Consider the following 16,301-nt stretch of genomic DNA (forward strand, 5'->3'; position numbering starts at 1 on the left):
GTGACTTCAAATATCATAGCTCAAATTGTATACGCTACTACAATGAACCAAACCTGCATGTATACGCGCTTACACCAAAGCCAACCCACGTACAGATCTATAAATATTCAAACATGACTTGCAGTGATTTCAAACTTAAGTTATAACCAGTTCAGATCATTTTCAATATACAGATCTAGAATAAGCATAATCAAATATATAGAGATAGTTCATTTCAAACCATTTGATCCCGATCTATCCTTAGATCTTGCTCTCCATCAACCGGTGAGATCCCTCTTTAGCTCAGATCCAGATCTGCACCATAACCCAATCACAGTATTCCAGATCTAGCACTTTATCAGATATTCAATAATTCAGATAATACTTTGCCAAATGATCTCCTTCCTCTTTTATAGCCTTAGTCCTTTCTCAATACCACGGTCAAAAACCATAGGATCAAAAAACTGTTGGACTAATACCATGAACCAACCATGAAAGTGCGTGAGATCAACACTTTTGGATGCAATACCATGGACCAAAACCATAATAAACCAATACCACGAACCCAATACTTGGGATCAACACTTCTGATGAGGTACCATGGTCCAAAACCATAGGTTCAAATACCAAGGACTAACTACCATGGACCAAAGGTAAGTTCTCCAACATATACGCACTTTTCCTTGCATGAAAGTGCGTGAACTTTTTCTCTACATGCAATACCATGGACCAAAACCATAATAAACCAATACCACGAACCCAATACTTGGGATCAACACTTCTGACGAGGTACCATGGTCCAAAACCATAGGTTCAAATACCAAGGACTAACTACCATGTACCAAAGGTAGGTTCTCCAACATATACGCGCTTTTCCTTGCATGAAAGTGCGTGAACTTTTCTCTACATGAAATAAACTTTGTTGCACTATAATTTATCAAATAAATTTGCTGCACTATAAATTATCATTTTTGTGATTTGCCATCAAGGACAACACTTGTCTCATAATGCCAACAATCTCCCCCTTTGGACTTGTCATACTGAGAATTGTCATCTGATATCTCTTCCGTAGATTCATCTAGATATATATAAGTGAGTTGATCTTCTATGAGTTGGTTGCCATCAAGTACAACACATGCATCATAATGCCAACAATCTCCCCCTTTGGAGTTGATGGCAACAATACCAAATCACTCTCCCCCTTTGACATCAAGGGGAAAGGGTGAACCAAGATATTCTATTTCCTAGAAAGGCATTCCGCTGTTCATACTCCCCCTGAGTACCTATTGAAATCTCTGAATGAGCTCCCCCTTTGTATAGGCCAAGGTGTACCAATCTGTCCATGCTACATGCTGAAAGCTCTGCTCTTTCTGAATTGTGTTGTTCATGCTCCCCCTGACTGTAGGAAAGATCTGCAAAAGATGTTCTTGAAGAAGAACCGAGACTTATACATCATGAAAGACCTTCCTATCACCAAAAGACTCAATACATACATCCATCACCCAACCAAGTGGGGATACATCAGAAATATGACAACCAAATAAATTACATCTTCATCCCAGGCATAGTGGGGAAACCAAAATAGGTCGTTACATGACCTTGAAACCATAAAAGAGATACATGACATAGAGACAAAATATTTAGAGCAAGACTTATGAAAGTCACTAGATAGCAGCAGCATCTATCAATCACCATTCAGATCAGCAATCATGATTTCCTTCTGCATTTGTTCCACCTGAATCCAACAACAGCTAGCACCAAAAGCTTCTAAGGTAATGCCAACAATGCATTAGAAGTTAATCTACTGCCCCTGAACCTATGCCAGATGGTTTCTATCTGACCCAAATCAGACTCTTCTCACCCTGAGTCTAGCCCACTGATTTCCTCCATATTAACATATACGCGACTGTTTCCATAGAAACAAGCGTATATACGCGGATACTCCTTATGAAACTTGCGTACAACCATTTCCAGATCAGCAACCTGTAAATGTCCTATAACAGGGTATGTCTGCATGTAGATATCAACTCATCATCATAAAATCATTCACATGATATGTGAAAAACACCATAGCCATCTTATCAACAAGATCATCCATGTATCAACACTTGGGAATATCTACATCATAACTGTATTATATGATCTTTATGCATATGACGACAACAACATATGAGTGACTCATCATCAAGTAATGAAAATGTGTATTCAAGCTTTGTACTTCTCCTTATCCTTATGAAGATCACCATGTAAGCATCATATATGCACCATCTAAGAATCAATCCATAAATATGATCTGAACATCAACTATGTAACCCCAAGAATCATATGAGATTTTATCATGGACAACTCATAACCACATCATAGCAAGATATATCATTTAGCCATATAAGCATCATCACCAAGGACTATTAACCATAATGCCAACAATGCATTAAGAGCATATGCTCCCCCTAAACCTATGCCATCTGTCAGATCTGATCATGCATATTAATAAGAAGTATCAAGACGTCAGCAATATCAAGTTAGAACCAAAATACTTCTAACCATCATATCCACACATCATTAGCAAAATGCAACCATTATCAATTAGAGAAAAATTGATCCTTTTCTTGAATATGTCCCAACTACCTTTCTTCAAACAATCATATACGCGACTGTGCAGTAACAAATTCGCGTATATATGCAACTTCCCTTTATCAAGCTTGCGTAGGAGATTGAAGTTTTACACTTCCGGCTCCCTCTGTTATGTCTGTATAATGTGTTGTGCCGCCACTTTTTGACTGAACTTCCTTTTTCTTCCATATCTTCAAGTGTGATAATGTTTCTCCTTTTGGTGTGATGTCCGTGCTTTGTTCCTGCATTCCTTTGCTATATGTCCAAGCTTGTTACATGAATAACATCTTACATGTTTCATATTCCTTTTGTAGCAATCAGCAGCTTTGTGACCAAACATATTGCAAGCAAAGCAATATCCATTAAAGTACCTTGACTGAGATGATCTATTTGTTTGATGATCTTGAACCCTTCTTCTTCTACATCTAGCTGCAACATGTCCAAGGTTATGACATACATAACATTCAACATTATTCATAGGAGGAGTAAAAGATTTTCTTTGAAGAATTTCTTTCCTTGGTTGATGATGAGATTGACCTTTCTTCTCTCTTATCTCCTTCTTGATCATTTTAGATTTCTCTTTAGAGTTCCTTGCCTCACCTTGTGAACTAGATTCACCTTCAACAGATTCATGAAAGCCAAGACCAGTTTTGATAGCAGGAGATCATTGACTATTAAGAATATCATCCAAGACTTTAGTACTATCTTGAAAACGTAAGAGCTTATCCTTTTCTTCTAATTTACTTTTCAAGATATTTACCTCAACCTGAAGTTGTTCTTCTTTTTCTAGATATTGTTTCTTCATGTCTTCTTCAACTTTCCTTTCTTCTTCCAACTGATGCTTTAGCTTGAGAATCTCCTTTTCTTGTTCTTCATTCAGATCCTGTTGCATTTGACGAATTCTGAAGGCACATTCTAGCTGAGATTTTAAGCTGATAACTTCGTTTCCCTGTTTTTCAATATCTTGGACTAGATCTTTATTCTGCATCTTTGATTCTTCAAGATCTTCCTTTAGAGAGCGGATCGTGGCTTCAAGGCTTTCATAGTAACTGGATCTATCTCTGAGTTTCTTGATGGTTGTGTTCTTTTCATTGACTTCATTTCTTAGAGATGTTGCTTCAACCTGCAACTTTTGATATTTCTCCTTGAATAACTCTCGTTGAGCCTTTTGTCTACTAACAGCTTCTTTGAGGGCACCACTCTTTATGTTCAAAAGTCTTTCCTGTTCACTAATTTTGTTTGTCAGCCTGCTAAATTCTGCTTCTATTTGATATCCTTCTTCCTCACCCATAAGAGCACATTCAGTTGTTTCCTTATCACTTCCATCTTTTCCAAATGGATAGATAGCTGGAACACTGGAGGATAGCAAATTCATACCTGATAGTTCATCTTCATTCTGAAATGATTCCGAATCTGAATCTGAATCTGAAGAGCTTCTTATACCTAATCCCCAATCGATTCTCCCACTGTCATAGTTCTTCTGAGATGTCTTCTTCTTCTTATGAGCTTTCTTCTTAAGCTTCTTTCCCATTGTTCCACGGATCTCCTTCAAGCGATCAAGCTTCTACCAAAGGACCTGCTCTGATACCAATTGTTGGAAATAATACTGAGAGGGGGGGGGGGGGTGAATCAGTATTATCACATCAATAAAACTTTTTCATTTCCATATTCAGATTCATATATGCTACTTCCACAACTTCTTATGATTCAGTTAGTTGATCCTTAATGAGTGCATTAGAACATTATCAACCATATTAACAGTAAACAGGTGCAGTAAAATAGAACAAATCATCACACATAAGCCACACACATGAACACCATGATATAAGGTGGAAACCCAATGTGGGAGAAAACCACCTGCTGCAAGTCATCTCAATCTTCTTCTTAATAAGAAAATCCTTTTACAATATTTCTGTACTGGTGTAGTCTTATACCAGTACGCAGGCTTCTACCTGCAGAGAGCTACAACCCCCATGGTTCTTGTACTAGCCGATCCATTTACTAGTACGCAGGCTGCTACCTGCTACAATGCTCCAAAGTTTTCAACTACTACTGGAAGGGAGCTACCACCCCCATAGCTCTTTTACTAGCTAAGATAATAGTACGTAGGCGCCGACCTACAATCTTCTCTCCTCCGAATACCACGTTTCATACATTTTCAGACTAGATACTCCTGAAGCACAACACATAATCTGAAAGGCCACGTTTCATCCAATTTTCATACTGGACCCATTAATATCATTGAAGCACATAATCAATCAATCTTCTGAATCACCCAAACACCAGGTCAATACATATACAAGGATAATATATGTGTTAGCACCTAGATCTAGTCCATTAGATCACATAAATATGAGTCATTATGATCCTGATCCAATATTAGTTCTCATCCATCAATACTGAAGCTAAACCCAATCAACCAAATAGGATATGCAGAATACTGACACCTTTAAACTGTCATCAGAACCCATCAACAACCAGAACCACTTGTGACTTCAAATATCATAGCTCAAATTGTATACGCTACTACAATGAACCAAACCTGCATGTATACACGCTTACACCAAAGCCAACCCACGTACAGATCTATAAATATTCAAACATGACTTGCAGTGATTTCAAACTTAAGTTATACCCAGTTCAGATCATTTTCAATATACAGATCTAGAATAAGCATAATCAAATATATAAAGATAGTTCATTTCAAACCATTTGATCCTGATCTATCCTTAGATCTTGTTCTCCATCAACCGGTGAGATCCCTCTTTAGCTCAGATCCAGATCTGCACCATAACCCAATCACAGTATTCCAGATCTAGCACTTTATCAGATATTCAATAATTCAGATAATACTTTGCCAAATGATCTCCTTCCTCTTTTATAGCCTTAGTCCTTTCTCAATACCACAGTCAAAAACCATAGAATCAAAAAACTGTTGGACTAATACCATGAACCAACCATGAAAGTGCGTGAGATCAACACTTTTGGATGCAATACCATGGACCAAAACCATAATAAACCAATACCACGAACCCAATACTTGGGATCAACACTTCTGACGAGGTACCATGGTCCAAAACCATAGGTTCAAATACCAAGGACTAACTACCATGGACCAAAGGTAAGTTCTCCAACATATACGCGCTTTTCCTTGCATGAAAGTGCGTGAACTTTTTCTCTACATGCAATACCACGGACCAAAACCATAATAAACCAATACCACGAACCCAATACTTGGGATCAACACTTCTGACAAGGTACCATGGTCCAAAACCATAGGTTCAAATACCAAGGACTAACTACCATGGACCAAAGGTAGGTTCTCCAACATATACGCGCTTTTCCTTGCATGAAAGTGCGTGAACTTTTTCTCTACATGAAATAAACTTTTCTCTGCATAAAAGTGCGTGAACTTTTCTGTACATGAAATAAACTTTTCTCTGCATAAAAGTGCGTGAACTTTTCTCTACATGAAATAAACTTTTCTCTGCATAAAGGTGCGTGAACTTTTCTCTACATGAAATAAACTTTGTTGCACTATAATTTATCAAATAAATTTGCTGCACTATAAATTATAATTTGTGTGATTTGCCATCAAGGACAACACTTGTCTCATAATGCCAACAATCTCCCCCTTTGGACTTGTCATACTGAGAATTTTCATCTGATATCTCTTCCGTAGATTCATCTAGATATATATAAGTGAGTTGATCTTCTATGAGTTGGTTTCCATCAAGTACAACACATGCATCATAATTCCAACAATCTCCCCCTTTGGAGTTGATGGCAACAATACCAAATCACTCTCCCCCTTTGACATCAAGGGCAAAGGGAAAACCAAGATATTCTCTTTCCTAGAAAGGCATTCCGCTGTTCATACTCCCCCTGAGCACCTGTTGAAATCTCTGAATGAGCTCCCCCTTTGTATATGCCAAGGTGTACCAATCTGTCCATGCTACATGCTGAAAGCTCTGCTCTTTCTGAATTGTGTTGTTCATGCTCCCCCTGACTGTAGGAAAGATCTGTAAAAGATGTTCTTCAAGAAGAACCAAGACTTATACATCATGAAAGACCTTCCTATCACCAAAAGACTCAATACATACATCCATCACCCAACCAAGTGGGGATACATCAGAAATATGACAACCAAATAAATTACATCTTCATCCCAGGCATAGTGGGGAAACCAAAATAGGTCGTTACATGACCTTGACACCATAAAAGAGATACATGACATAGAGACAAAATATTTAGAGCAAGACTTATGAAAGTCACTAGATAGCAGCAGCATCTGTCAATCACCATTCAGATCAGCAATCATGATTTCCTTCTGCATTTGTTCCACCTGAAACCAACAACAGCTAGCACCAAAAGCTTCTAAGGTAATGCCAACAATGCATTAGAAGTTAATCTGCTGCCCCTGAACCTGTGCCAGATGGTTTCTATCTGACCCATATCAGACTCTTCTCACCCTGAGTCTAGCCCACTGATTTCCTCCATATTAACATATACGCGACTGTTTCCACAGAAACAAGCGTATATACGCGGATACTCCTTATGAAACTCGCGTACAACCATTTCCAGATCAACAACCTGTAAATGTCCTATAACAGGGTATGTTTGCATGTAGATATCAACTCATCATCATAAAATCATTCACATGATATGTGAAAAACACCATAGCCATCTTATCAACAAGATCATCCATGTATCAACACTTGGGAATATCTGCATCATAACTGTATTATATGATCTTTATGCATATGACGACAGCAACATATGAGTGACTCATCATCAAGTAATGAAAATGTGTATTCAAGCTTTGTACTTCTCCTTATCCTTATGAAGATCACCATGTAAGCATCATATATGCACCATCTAAGAATCAATCCATAAATATGATCTGAACATCAACTATGTAACCCCAAGAATCATATGAGATTTTATCATGGACAACTCATAACCACATCATAGCAAGATATATCATTTAGCCATATAAGCATCATCACCAAGGACTACTAACCATAATGCCAACAATGCATTAAGAGCATATGCTCCCCCTAAACCTGTGTCATCTGTCAGATCTGATCATGCATATTAGTAAGAAGTATCAAGACATCAGCAATATCAAGTTAGAACCAAAATACTTCTAACCATCATATCCACACATCATTAGCAAAATGCAACCATTATCAATTAGAGAAAAATTGATCCTTTTCTTGAATATGTCCCAACTACCTTTCTTCAAACAATCATATACGCGACTGTGCAGTAACAAATTCGCGTATATATGCAACTTCCCTTTATCAAGCTTGCGTAGGAGATTGAAGTTTTACACTTCCGGCTCCCTCTGTTATGTCTGTATAATGTGTTGTGCCGCCACTTTCTGACTGAACTTCCTTTTTCTTCCATATCTTCAAGTGTGATAATGTTTCTCCTTTTGGTGTGATGTCCGTGCTTTGTTCCTGCATTCCTTTGCTATATGTCCAAGCTTGTTACATGAATAACATCTTACATGTTTCATATTCCTTTTGTAGCAATCAGCAGCTTTGTGACCAAACATATTGCAAGCAAAGCAATATCCATTAAAGTACCTTGACTGAGATGATCTATTTGTTTGTTGATCTTGAACCCTTCTTCTTCTACATCTAGCTGCAACATGTCCAAGGTTATGACATACATAACATTCAACATTATTCATAGGAGGAGTAAAAGATTTTCTTTGAAGAATTTCTTTCCTTGGTTGATGATGAGATTGACCTTTCTTCTCTCTTATCTCCTTCTTGATCATTTTAGATTTCTCTTTAGAGTTCCTTGCCTCACCTTGTGAACTAGATTCACCTTCAACAGATTCATGAAAGCCAAGACCAGTTTTGATAGCAGGAGATCATTGACTATTAAGAATATCATCGAAGTGTTGGCATTATGATACATATGTTGTACTTGATGGCAACCCACTCATCTCAGATAATAAATTATATGTAGATAAAATTTTATTTCATGTAGAGAAAAGTTCACGCACTTTTATGCAGAGAAAAGTTTATTTCATGTAGAGAAAAGTTCACGCACTTTTATATAGAGAAAAGTTTATTTCATGTAGAGAAAAAGTTCACGCACTTTCATGCAAGGAAAAGCCCGTATATGTTGGAGAACTTACCTTTGGTCCATGGTAATTAGTCCTTGGTATTTGAACCTACGAGGAAAAGCGCGTATATGTTGGAGAACTTACCTTTGGTCCATGGTAGTTAGTCCTTGGTATTTGAACCTATGAGGAAAAGTGCGTATATGTTGGAGAACTTACCTTTGGTCCATGGTAGTTAGTCCTTGGTATTTGAACCTATGAGGAAAAGCGCGTATATGTTGGAGAACTTACCTTTGGTCCATGGTAGTTAGTCCTTGGTATTTGAACCTATGGTTTTGGACCATGGTACTTCGTCAAAAGTGTTGATCTCACGTACTTTCATGGTTGGTTCATGGTATTAGTCCAACAGTTTTTTGATCCTATGGTTTTGGCCCGTGGTATTGTGAAAGGCCTAAGCCTATATAAAGCAAAGGAGATCACTTGGCTAATTCATCCTTGCAATTGAATATCTTAAGATCTGAAATATTGGGTTATTGTTTTGAAAGTTTGATCTATGAAAGTGAAGTTGAAAGCGAATCTGTGAAGGGTGATCTCTCGAGCGCTGCAGCTGCAGAAGTGCGGAGGCGCCACAGAAGGCGCAGTGTGGAGGCGCCACAGAAGGCGCAATGTGGAGATGCCACAGAGGCGCCACAGAAGGCGCAGTGTGGAGACGCCACAGAGATGCCACAGAAGGCGCAGTGCGGAGGCGCCACAGAAGGCGCAGTGCGGAGGCGCCACAGAAGGCACAGTGCGGAGACGCCACAGAGGCGCCACAGAAGGCGCAGTGCGGAGGCGCCACAGAAGGCACAGTGCGGAGGCACCACAGAAGGCGCAGTGCAGAGGTGCCACAGAAGGCGCAGTGCGGAGGCGCCATAGAAGAGGCAGTGCAGAGGCACCAAAGAAGGCGCGGTGCGCAGGGCCACAGAAGGCACAGTGCAGAGGCGCCACAGAAGGCGCAGTGCGAAGACGCCACAGAGGCGCCATAGAAGGCGCAGTACGGAGGCGCCACAGAAGGCGCAGTGCGGAGGCACCACAGAAGGCGCAGTGCGGAGCCGCCACAGAAGGCGCAGTGCGGAGACGCCACAGAGGTGCCATAGAAGGCGCAGTACGGAGGTGCCACAGAAGGCACAGGTGCGGTGGTCGCGGCGCCACAGAAGGCGCAGGTGCAGAGGTAGTACAGATATCCGCAGATCTATACCAGTGAAGTTGCGATCCCTGCTTAAAATTTGTTTTAACTGCCTTTGACTATTCTGCAGGGTTTTGGGTGCATAACTGATGTTTGGTTACTGGTATTGAGTTCAGATAACAGCATGATTAATGACTTATCTTTATGTACTAGATCTGGTTGATAACTCTCATAATATCATTGTATATGTATGGATCTGGTGACTGGGTGATTCATAAGATTGTTTGATTATGAGCTTCAATGTTGTTGTTGGGTCCAGTATGAAAATTGGATGAAAAGTGGCCTTTCAGATTATGTGTTGTGCTTCAGTGTATCCAGTTTGAAAATTGATGAAACGTGGTACCTGGAGGAGAGAAGATTGTAGGCCAGCGCCTATGTACTAGTATCTAAGCTAGTACAAAAGCTAAGGGAGATCTTTGGAGCATTGTAGCAGGTAGCAGCCTGCGTACTAGTAAATGGATCGGCTAGTACAAGAGCAAAGGGGGTTGTAGCTCCCGTACTGGTATAAGACTGCACCAGTACAAATATTTTAAAAGGATTTTCTTATTAAGAAGAAGATTGAGATGACTTGCAGCAGGTGGTTTTTCTCCCGCATTGGGTTTCCACCTTATATCATGGTGTTCATGTGTGTGCCTTATGTGTGATGGTCTATTCTCTATTACGGCATCTGTTATCTAATAATATGGTTGATAATGTTCTAATGCACTCATTGAAGATCAATTAACTTAATCATAAGAAGTTGTGGAAGTAGCATATATGAATCTGATTATGGAAATGAAAAAGTTTTATTAATGTGATAATACTGATTCACCCCCCCCTCTCAGTATTATTTCCAACAATTGGTATCAGAGCAGGTCCTTTGATAGAAGCTTGATCACTTGAAGGAGATCCGTGGAACAATGGGAAAGAAGCTTAAGAAGAAAGCACCTAAGAAAAAGAAGTCATCTCAGAAGAACTATGACAGTGGGAGAATCGATTGGGGATTAGGTATAAGAAGCTCTTCAGATTCAAAATCAGATTCAGAATCATTATCAGGTATGAATATATTATCCTCTGATGTTCCAGCTATCTTTCCTTTTGGAAGAGATGAAAGTGATAGCGAAACTACTAAATTTGCTCTTATGGGTGAACAAGAAAGATATCAAATAGAGGCAGAATTTAAAAGGCTGACAGACAAAATTAGAGATCAACAAGATCTATTGAACAAAAGGGAATGTGATTTCAAAGAAGAAGCTACCAGACTAAAGGCCCAACTAGAAGAAGGAAACAAGGTAAGAAAGCTACTCAAGGACAAAGAAGACCAATGTCAAAAATTGCAGCATGAAGTGACATCATTAAGAAAAGAAGTCAACGAAAGAAGCACAACCATCAAGAAACTCAAAGATAGATCCAACTACTATGAAAATCTTGAAGCTACAATCCTCTCACTAAAAGGAGATCTTGAAGAATCAAAGAAGCAGAATACAGATCTACTCCAAGCTATTGCAAAACAAGAAAACGAAGTCACCAGCTTAAAATCTCAACTAGAATGTGCCTTCCGAGTTCGTCAAATGCAGCAGGATCTGAATGAAGAAAAAGAAAAGGAGATTCTCGAACTAAGGGAACAAATGGAAGAAGGAAGGAAAGCTGAAGAAGATTTGAAAAAGCAATCTCTTGAAAAGGAAGAACAGCTTCAGGTTGAGGTAAATATCTTGAAAGGTAAACTAGAAGAAAAGGATAAGCTTTTACGATTTCAAGATAGTTCTAAAGTCTTGGATGATATTCTTAGTAGTCAAAGGTCTCCTGCTATAAAGACTGGTCTTGGTTTCCATCAATCTGTTGAAGGTGAATCTAGTTCACAAGGTGAGGCAAGGAACTCTAAAGAGAAATCTAAAGTGATCAATGAAGAAATGAAAGATCAATCTCATCATCAACCAAGAAAAGAGATTCCTCAAAGAAAATCCTTTACTCCTCCTATGAATAATGTTGAATGTTATGTATGCAATAATCTTGGACATGTTGCAGCTAGATGTAGAAGAAGAAGGGTTCAAGACCATTATGCAGAAAGATCATCACATTCAAGGTACTTTTATGGATATTGCTTTGCTTGCAATATGTTTGGTCACAAAGCTGCTGATTGTTACAGGAGGAATATGAAACATGTAAGATGTTATGCATGTAACAAGCTTGGACATATAGCTAAGGAATGCAGGAACAAAGTGTGGGCACCATATCAAAAGGAGAAAATGTCATCATCACGCTTGAAGATATGGAGGAAAAAGGAAGTACAGTTAGAAAAAGGCGGCACTGCACAACGTACAGACATACCAGAATCAGAGGGAGCTGAAAGTACAAAACTTCAGTGTCCTGAATCTCATATGCAAACTCCATAAGGAAAGTTGCATATATACGCGAGTTAGTTACTGCACAGTCACGTATATGATTGTTTGAAGAAAGGCAGTAGGGACAGATTCAAGAGAAGGATCCGTTTTGCTCTAGTTAATAATAATGATGTGTGGATATGATGGTTAGAAGTGTTTTGGTTCTAACTTGATATTGATGATGTCTTGATACTTCTTATTGATATGCATGATCAGACAGATGGCACAGGTTTAGAGGGAGCATATGGACTTAATGCATTATTGGCATTATGGTTAATAGTCCTTCATGATGATACTTATATGGATAAATGATTCATCTTGCTATGGTTATGAGTTGTTCACATGGTTCTTGGATCAGATTTATGGTTGATTCTCAAATGATGCTTGCATGGGAAGCACTTAGCTTGAATTCACATCTTCTTGATGTTGAGTCACTCATATGCTGCTGTCGTCATATGCATAAAGATCATATATTACAGTTATGATTCCTTTCATTCTTGGCACAAATGGATGAGGATTGTTGGCTGGATACAGGGATGATTATTCAAAGTTGCATTGTTGGAGACATGATGATAATGAGCTCTTATCTATATGATGATAGGATTGTTTCATACATATGTTGATTAATGCAGATATTCCCAATTGATGATACTTGATTCATGTAGATCTGTATGGCTATGATGTTTCTCACATAGAATGTGAAATTCTGTTGATGCGGACATACCTTGATGATTCATGCACTAATACAAGTTGCTGGTCTAGTTGCTGTTGACAGATACTATGGAGCAGATCATAAAGTGTTGTTGCTGATGTTCATCTTATTTAGGTGATGTCATATCAAGACTCATGATGTAATAGTGTCATCTCTTCAGGTCATGTAACGACCTATGTTGGTTTCCCCACTATGCCTGGGATGAAGATGTAATGTATTTGGTTTTCATTTTTCTGATATATCCCCACTTGGTTGGGTGATGGATGTATGTATTGAATCTTTTAGGAAGGTCATTTGTGATGTAGAACATCCTTTTGCAGACCTTGCTTACAGTCAGGGGGAGCCTGAGCATGAACAGCACTATATAGCAGAGCAGACATTTCAGCTTGTTCTCAGAAAGAGCATGATCAGATTGGTGAACCATGACATATACAAAGGGGGAGCTCATTCAGAGATTTCAACAGGTACTTAGGGGGAGCTTATAATGCATTGTTGGCATTATGGAGGATGTACAGAAGGAGATCTTGGATGCTGGTCTGATTATTGCTGCAATCTATCTCTTTCATGGTCATGGATTATGGTTCTTCTTTGCAGATCTGGTTTATAGTCAAGGGGAGCATGTTCTTAGGGGGAGCATAACCCTTTGCCCTTGATGTCAAAGGGGGAGAGTGATTGGTTGTTGTTGCCATCAAGTCCAAAGGGGGAGATTGTTGGCATTATGATACATATGTTGTACTTGATGGCAACCCACTCATCTCAGATAATAAATTATATGCAGAGAAAAGTTTATTTCATGTAGAGAAAAGTTCACGCACTTTTATACAGAAAAAAGTTTATTTCATGTAGAGAAAAGTTCACGCACTTTTATGCAGAGAAAAGTTTATTTCATGTAGAGAAAAGTTCACGCACTTTTATGCAGAGAAAAGTTTATTTCATGTAGAGAAAAAGTTCACGCACTTTCATGCAAGGAAAAGCGCGTATATGTTGGAGAACTTACCTTTGGTCCATGGTAGTTAGTCCTTGGTATTTGAACCTATGAGGAAAAGCGCGTATATGTTGGAGAAATTACCTTTGGTCCATGGTAGTTAGTCCTTGGTATTTGAACCTATGAGGAAAAGCACGTATATGTTGGAGAACTTACCTTTGGTCCATGGTAGTTAGTCCTTGGTATTTGAACCTATGAGGAAAAGCACGTATATGTTGGAGAACTTACCTTTGGTCCATGGTAGTTAGTCCTTGGTATTTGAACCTATGGTTTTGGACCATGGTACTTCGTCAAAAGTGTTGATCTCACGTACTTTCATGGTTGGTTCATGGTATTAGTCCAACAGTTTTTTGATCCTATGGTTTTGGCCCGTGGTATTGTGAAAGGCCTAAGCCTATATAAAGCAAAGAAGATCACTTGGCTAATTCATCCTTGCAATTGAATATCTTAAGATCTGAAATATTGGGTTATTGTTTTGAAAGTTTGATCTATGAAAGTGAAGTTGAAAGCGAATCTGTGAAGGGTGATCTCTTGAGCGCTGCAGCTGCAGAAGTGCGGAGGCGCCACAGAAGGCGCAGTGTGGAGGCACCACAGAAGGTGCAGTGCGGAGATGCCACAGAGGTGCCACAGAAGGCGCAGTGCAGAGACACCACAGAGGTGCCACAGAAGGCGCAGTGCGGAGGTGCCACAGAAGGCGCAGTGCGGAGGCACCACAGAAGGCGCAGTGCGAAGACGCCACAGAGGCACCACAGAAGGCGCAGTGCGGAGGCGCCACAAAAGGCGCAGTGCGGAGGCGCCACAGAAGGCGCAGTGCAGAGGCGCCACAGAAGGTGCAGTGCAGAGGCGCCACAGAAGGTGCAGTGCAGAGGCGCCACAGAAGGCGCAGTGCGGAGGCGCCACAGAAGGCGCAGTGCAGAGGTGCCACAGAAGGCGCAGTGCGGAGATGCCACAGAGGCGCCACAGAAGGTGTAGTGTGGAGGCGCCACAGAAGGCGCAGTGCGGAGGCGCCACAAAAGGCGCAGTGCGAAGACGCCACAGAGGCGCCATAGAAGGCGCAGTGCAGAGGCGCCACAGAAGGCGCAGGTGCGGTGGTCGCGGCGCCACAGAAGGCGTAGGTGCGGAGGTAGTACAGATATCTGCAGATCTATACCAGTGAAGTTGCGATCCCTGCTTAAAATTTGTTTTAACTGTTGTTGACTATTCTGCAGGGTTTTGGGTGCATAACTGATGTTTGATTACTGGTATTGAGTTCAGATAACAGCATGATTAATGACTTATCTTTATGTACTAGATCTGGTTGATAACTCTCATAATATCATTGTATATGTATGGATCTGGTGATTGGGTGATTCAGAAGGTTGTTTGATTATGAGCTTCAATGTTGTTGTTGGGTCTAGTATGAAAATTGGATGAAAAGTGGCCTTTCAGATTATGTGTTGTGCTTCAGTGTATCCAGTCTAAAAATTGATGAAACGTGGTACCTGGAGGAGAGAAGATTGTAGGCCAGCACCTATGTACTAGTATCTAAGCTAGTACAAAAGCTAAGGGAGATCTTTGGAGCATTGTAGCAGGTAGCAACCTGCGTACTAGTAAATGGATCGGCTAGTATAAGAGCAAAGGGGGTTGTAGCTCCCATACTGGTATAAAACTGCACCAGTACAAATATTGTAAAAGGATTTTCTTATTAAGAAGAAGATTGAGATGACTTGCAGCAGGTGGTTTTTCTCCCGCATTGGGTTTCCACCTTATATCATGGTGTTCATGTGTGTGCCTTATGTGTGATGGTCTATTCTCTATTACGACATCTGTTATCTGATAATATGGTTGATAATGTTCTAATGCACTCATTGAAGATCAATTAACTTAATCATAAGAAGTTGTGGAAGTAGCATATATGAATCTGATTATGGAAATGAAAAAGTTTTATTAATGTGATAATACTGATTCACCCCCCCCTCTCAGTATTATTTCCAACACCAAGACTTTAGTACTATCTTGAAAACGTAAGAGCTTATCCTTCTCTTCTAATTTACTTTTCAAGATATTTACCTCAACCTGAAGTTGTTCTTCTTTTTCTAGATATTGCTTCTTCATGTCTTCTTCAGCTTTCCTTTCTTCTTCCAACTGATGCTTTAGCTTGAGAATCTCCTTTTCTTGTTCTTCATTCAGATCCTGTTGCATTTGACGAATTCTGAAGGCACATTCTAGCTGAGATTTTAAGCTGATAACTTCGTTTCCCTGTTTTTCAATATCTTGGACTAGATCTTTATTCTGCATCTTTGATTCTTCAAGATCTTCCTTTAGAGAGCGGATCGTGGCTTCAAGACTTTCATAGTAACTGGATC

Source organism: Pinus tabuliformis, chromosome X (assembly GCF_031772625.1).
Source record: "Pinus tabuliformis cultivar Carrire ecotype Pingquan chromosome X, CPIR1, whole genome shotgun sequence".
Classification (NCBI taxonomy): domain Eukaryota; kingdom Viridiplantae; phylum Streptophyta; class Pinopsida; order Pinales; family Pinaceae; genus Pinus; species Pinus tabuliformis.